We start from the raw sequence: 6,828 nt of genomic DNA, 5'->3' as shown, positions 1-6,828 counted from the left end.
CTAATGGCCACCTGATCAGATAAGTCTATCCCTGTGTCTTCAAGATATTTTTTCTGCTTTTCGTTGGTTATGACATTCTTTGAGGTTAGGAATACCAGAACAGCTGGAGCCATCTTTTAAAACCTCATCTAGAAACCTTAACCATACAGAAAGTTCACAGACTTCATTTTTCATGAGTCGGTAATGTTCATCAAGCCAACCTTGAATTGGCTCCTCTTCAATTTCAGCAATAATCTCACGGACACTAAACTTAACAGCACCAACATTTAGCAATCCACTATTTGAATGCTTTGATCTTTTTGCTTGAGAGGGATAATGATTGTTTTTTAGCAGCCATAACTAGCTTCAGGCCTTGGAGCATATCTTCAACGGCATCCTCTATTGCACATAATTGTAACCTATGGAGCACAATAATACAAATATAATACAAATAAAAAGAGTGACTTGATGCAAGACTTTCAGGAGAATCGGGGATGCAGGACATTTGTAGTCGATTACTTTTCAAAACTGTTGCATCTAAAACTAATTTCGAGATATTCAAGTAATATCCCAATTTTAGCATCCTCTGATAATATTGACTGAACTTGCACCAAACACTCAACACCATCAGCAAGGCCAGCCCCTTACTAGTCTTCATTTCCGAAATGTAGTGATAAGCATTTGTAAACGACTCATTTAACAACCAGAATGATATTTGTTCAATATCCTTGGGCATTGGATTCCCCGTGCACAGGTAGACAGCTTCTTCAGTTACATGAGGAGAAGCCATCTGTGTAGACTGCAAAATATTAAGAGCCTTTCTCATGTCACCACAGCTAAGCCTCACTATTGCAGACAAGCCATCCTCTGTGACATCAAGCCTTTCTTCAGTTATGACATGTCGTAGCCGCTCCGTAACATTGGCAGGATCGAGAGGAGCAAACCGAAATCGTGTGCACCTTGATTGCAAAGCTGGAATAATCTTATTGACATAATTACAGATGAGAGCAAACCTTGTGCTCTTTGTGTATTTCTCCATAACCTTGCGCAAGGAAAACTGAGCATATTTTGTCATGGCATCTGCCTCATCCAACAAGACTAGTTTTACACTCGACTTTGCACTAAAACTGAAACTCTGAGTGCTTGCAAAATCCTGAATTTGATTGCGAAGAACTTCAATTCCCCGATCATCCGAAGCATTCAACTCCAGGATCATGTTCTGGTACTGACTCCCATAAAGCTTGCGTGTGACAGCCAACATAGTTGATGTCTTCCCGGTACCAGGCGGACCGTAAAGAAGGAGATGAGGCAGCTTGTTCTCGCTCGTCAGCCTATCAATTGTTTCGATGATATCTTTATGAGCGGCGACGTCTGCGAGGGATTGCGGGCGATATAACATGATCTCCAGGACATAGAACATTCAAACCAAATTTACCACTTTCAAGTGCCAGATACCACGCCATCACTGAATCACTGGGTGAGCTGCTTTTGCCTCCTTTGTTAATCTCTGGCCGTAATCTCAACCACGAAAATTGCCAAATGCAAGACAGGGACCTCAACCAGGCGTTAACTTTGCAGCCATCTAACACCTTTGTCTCATTACTCATTGTAACAGTCCATTGCCATCGGTAGGCTGCAGGACCAATAACCTTCCCCCATTTTGCTTTCAAACGAGGCTCCCACAGGTAATTGCTCCTACACCTCTCCCTTAGATCTCTTTAAACACCAGTGACCAGTAACTTCACCATCAACATTTGAACTGTATATTATAAGGTTTCCAGCATATTTGTGACCACCAACGTGTGAGCATGAACTCACAGCTACATGAACTTTGAGGCTTCGAGATTCTATATCTTCTTTTGAAACTTGCAATCTGAGCTTACGACGACACCTAATGACCTAATGATAAGGATAAGCGGTCGAATTGACAGGCAAAGGGTATAAGCTGATCACTGATAATGGATTTTGATGGATATGACAGTTGTGTTAGATTGGCTACAGATTAGGACAAATCCCCGATTTCGTAGTGCAGCGAGTACAAAATATGAATTATGCGCTACGAAATCACCTAGACAATTTCAGCTTTGAAACGAGTTTGGACATATGATATCCATGTGAGATGTGAGACCAATGATAGACTGAGACAGAGAATTGACCCCTTTACACATGCCAACAATACTCTTAACAAGACTCCTATTCAAACTATTTAGATTCTAAAACCAGATGAAAAGACTAGACCCAAAATTGACACCAACCCTTTGACAAACAATCGAACTGATGTGAAAATTTTAAAAATTTTCTTGAGTGATAACAGTGGCTCCACTTGGGATAGTGTGCTCCTGTAGTACACTAAGAACTCGTAGGTCCAGTGCTTTATTTTTTTTATTACAAACGGAAATTTGCTTGACAAACATCCCTTTCCAGCGTCTTGGGCCTTCACCTCGGGCTTAAGCTTGATGATCACTGTAGGAGAAAGAAATCTATATCTACTGTAAAATGCTCAGTCAACCTTGAGCTTATTTGCATTTACCTACCTACCTACCCTATCAGCTGCAAGCTCCACTTGTAGTTCAAGCAACATGATATCTCCAATAAAGCCAATCAATTGTCTTATCTGATATTGGAGGCTCTTGACTGCATCCGACCACAAAATAACCATGGTAGTGAGATGACCACATCAACTCATAATATATTTGATCTTCATAATGCAAATGAAAATGAAAGACTGGAGTGCAAAGCTTGTCCATATATGCACTTATAGGGTCAAAGAATACATGGTTATGTTGATGATCATCATAACATTCTACATCTTTAGACAGCTGATTCTCAACCACACAAGATTCTTTTGATATGCTATCGAACTGCTTTTCTAAATGCTGCCTACAAACAATGTAATTTTCCTCTTTCTTATGATCATTTATTGCTGTAAGCTGCTGAGAAGTTTGACATAAAAAACCAACCTTTTCCTCTGCCTGAGGGTCGTAAAAGCTATCTTCCAGTACTTCTTCTTGCTGTTTGCAATCAATTTCATATTCTTTATGATCAAAAGACTGACAAATCTGCTGCATCTTTTCATTCATGTCAAAGGATGAAACATGGTTTTCACAAATAAACCCCTGCTGATCTTCATGTTGCGTTTCATGAGATGTTATACTTTCTTCTTGGTGTTGAAATGCATTGTTATTAACAACCTCTAAAATTTCTTCATCCATAAATTCATCATCATCATAACAATCCTCCAAATATTGAATAAAACTCGTAGAATGTTTACAACAATCTTTGACCAGCAATAAGGAGGGATGACACTCTTTATACATGTCATAAAACACATCATGGAAATCAGCAAGAGAATATAATGAACCATTTTCCAAACTTTTATACCAAGACCATGCTTTTCCTTCTAAAGTGGTCATAAACATCCTCATGAGACAATCTTCAGGGAAATGAACCTTAAGACTGCGTACATGCATATGAAACCTAACCAAATGAAGAGCAGCATTGTCTTTCTTTTCATCTTTGAATATCGGAAGATCCTCTAACCAATCAACCTTTGGCATAGGATTTGGAAAACCAGGGATATGAGACCGATTCATAGGAGCATACCTGGAATTCATTCTTGCAGTGGAATTCATCTTGTAACTTCATCAAGCTACTGATCTTTTAGTAGTGGAGTCACCTTCCAATTTCTTATTCGATGTGTGGAGTCGCCAAGGTAGTTTTGCAGCCTCAAAATGATGTCTGAGCTCCTGCTACCTTCAGAAGTTCAGTCTCTTAATTTCGGGAATGAATAGACTTCAGGCTCCCGGCAGACGCACCAAAATGTTATCTCAAAATCAGGCCCTGGAAGGCTGCAGACCAGGAAGACTTCAAGTAACTATTTCAAACCTGCTTTAGGCTGAGGCTTAGCCTCCTCAACCTGAGAGGGCTCTCTCTGGGTGTAATAATGATTTTGATTTAAACTAAGATGGCTAACTCTTGTAGAACAACTGTGGCAAATATGAATGCTGGAAATACATCAAACAAGTATCCATTGGGCCTATGGAGTCAACAACACTTCAATACAACAAAGATCTTGACCTTACATGGAAGTCAGGGCATTCAGCATTTGAATATTCAGAATATACACTCATAAGGAACCACACAGTTTATAGATGCATACAGGAAATCAGAGCACATTCAGTGAATTCTGAGTGATTATACATCCATACCACTGTAAACAAAACTAAGAAGAAGACAACATCACACATTCTGAATATGAAAAATCCTTCATGAATCCTGAGAAGTAAAATCAAAATTATATTACTGAAAGTGAGTCCTTTACATAAGCCAAATACTATGCTCTGTTATAAAGTGTTCCCAACCCTGATTACATTTCTATTTCAGCTATATATAGAGCTCTTATTCTAACTGATCGAGATTCCTCCTCAAGCATGAGGGGAATTCGAAAACTACTTCTATTGACACCTATTAACCTTTAACTAACTAATAAATACAACTGACTGTTGACTGGAGTTTTTAGAGATCTAAATTAAGTAGGATTCTAACACCGTGTTATGCTAATAATAGCCTTGATTACAATGGTTCTTGTTCTTTGACATCTGGTTCCCTTCTGGCGGTGGCTGTGATGGATGTTTGTAGCTGCTTGCTGGCCTTTAACGTCGTATCCTTTTACCTCTGCTGAGAAACAGGAAACTGTCCCTGTTTTTATGCCTTTGTTTTCCTCAAAGATATTCGGAAGTAATTAGCCATGTTCTTTATCCTTTAATTACCCAAAATGGAGTGCCACGTCCTTGATGTGCTGTAAGCCTTTCTCATGTACCTGTGTGATGACAAAATCTTTCAAAAGGATTTGCCGCTTTGTCAATCATAATTGATCAACTCAATTGTAACATGCAGCTACAGCAGTTTCGTAGCGCGCTACGAAACTGCTGTGTAATTTCAAAAACACAGTCTTCCTTTCATAGCTAAATGATCGCCACTGTTCATGGCTTAAGCACCCTACTCCCTTGATCCCTTTGACAAGATTTGCTTGCAACTTTTTAAGAAACAGATATTGCTCCTGAGGATACCATTGACTGTAAATGGAAAAGATTGTTCATGAAGCTTTTCCCACAATCTTCTAATGGCCACCTGATCAGATAAGTCTATCCCTGTGTCTTCAAGATATTTTCTCTGCTTTTCGTTGGTTATGACATTCTTTGAGGTTAGGAATACCAGAACAGATGGAGCCATATTTTAAAACCTCGTCTAGAAACCTTAACCATACAGAAAGTTCACAGACTTCATTTTTCATGAGTCGGTAATGTTCATCAAGCCAACCTTGAATTGGCTCCTCTTCAATTTCAGCAATAATCTCACAGATACTAAACTTAACAGCACCAACATTTAGCAATCCACTATTTGAATGCTTTGATCTTTTTGCTTGAGAGGGATAATGATTGTTTTTTAGCAGCCATAACTAGCTTCAGGCCTTGGAGCATATCTTCAACGACATCCTTTATTGCACATAATTGTAACCTATGGAGCACAATAATACAAATATAATACAAATAAAAAGAGTGACTTGATGCAAGACTTTCAGGAGAATCGGGGATGCAGGGCATTTGTAGTCGATTACTTTTCAAAACTGTTGCATCATTAAAACTAATTTCGAGATATTCAAGTAATATCCCAATATTAGCCTCCTCTGATAATATTGACTGAACTTGCACCAAACATTCAACACCATCAGCAAGGCCAGCCCCTTACTAGTCTTCATTTCCGAAATGTAGTGATAAGCATTTGTAAACGACTCACTTAACAACCAGAATGATATTTGTTCAATATCCTTGGGCATTGGATTCCCCGTGCACAGGTAGACAACTTCTTCAGTTACATGAGGAGAAGCCATCTGTGTAGACTGCAAAATATTAAGAGCCTTTCTCATGTCACCACAGCTAAGCCTCACTATTGCAGACAAGCCATCCTCTGTGACATCAAGCCTTTCTTCAGTTATGACATGTCGTAGCCGCTCCGTAACATTGGCAGGATCAAGAGGAGCAAACCGAAATCGTGTGCACCTTGATTGCAAAGCTGGAATAATCTTATTGACATAATTGCAGATGAGAGCAAACCTTGTGCTCTTTGTGTATTTCTCCATAACCCTGCGCAAGGAAAACTGAGCATCTTTTGTCATGGCATCTGCCTCATCCAACAAGACTAGTTTTACACTCGACTTTGCACCAAAACTGAAACTCTGAGTGCTTGCAAAATCCTGAATTTGATTGCGAACAACTTCAATTCCCCGATCATCCGAAGCATTCAACTCCAGGATCATGTTCTGGTACTGACTCCCATAAAGCTTGCGTGTGACAGCCAACACAGTTGATGTCTTCCCGGTACCAGGCGGACCGTAAAGAAGGAGATGAGGCAGCTTGTTCTCACTCGTCAGCCTATCAATTGTTTCGATGATATCTTTATGAGCGGCGACGTCTGCGAGGGATTGCGGGCAATATAACATGATCTCCAGGACATAGAACATTCAAACCAAATTTACCACTTTCAAGTGCCAGATACCACGCCATCACTGAATCACTGGGTGAGCTGCTTTTGCCTCCTTTGTTAATCTCTGGCCGTAATCTCAACCACGAAAATTGCCAAATGCAAGACAGGGACCTCAACCAGGCGTTAACTTTGCAGCCATCTAACACCTTTGTCTCATTACTCATTGTAACAGTCCATTGCCATTCACGGTGGGCTGCAGGACCAATAACTTTTCCCCATTTTGTTTTCAAACGAGGTTCCCACAGGTAATTGCTCCTACACCTCTCCCTTAGATCTCTGCAAACACCAGTGACCAGTAACTTCACC

At 40.0% G+C, this 6,828-nt stretch overlaps 2 pseudogenes; both read right to left on the bottom strand.

Moving 5' to 3' along the window:
• Nucleotides 1–277: 277 nt before the first annotated feature.
• LOC149230179 (replication factor C subunit 3 pseudogene) lies at nucleotides 278–1,378 on the bottom strand (annotated as a pseudogene).
• Nucleotides 1,379–5,599: 4,221 nt separating this feature from the next.
• On the bottom strand, nucleotides 5,600–6,478 carry LOC149230178 (replication factor C subunit 3 pseudogene; annotated as a pseudogene).
• Between the last annotated feature and the right edge of the window lie 350 nt (nucleotides 6,479–6,828).

Source organism: Pinus tabuliformis, chromosome J (genome assembly GCF_031772625.1).
Source record: "Pinus tabuliformis cultivar Carrire ecotype Pingquan chromosome J, CPIR1, whole genome shotgun sequence".
NCBI lineage: Eukaryota > Viridiplantae > Streptophyta > Pinopsida > Pinales > Pinaceae > Pinus > Pinus tabuliformis.
The sequence above is the reverse complement of the archived record's forward strand: the minus strand, read 5'-3'. Positions and strand labels throughout refer to the sequence as shown.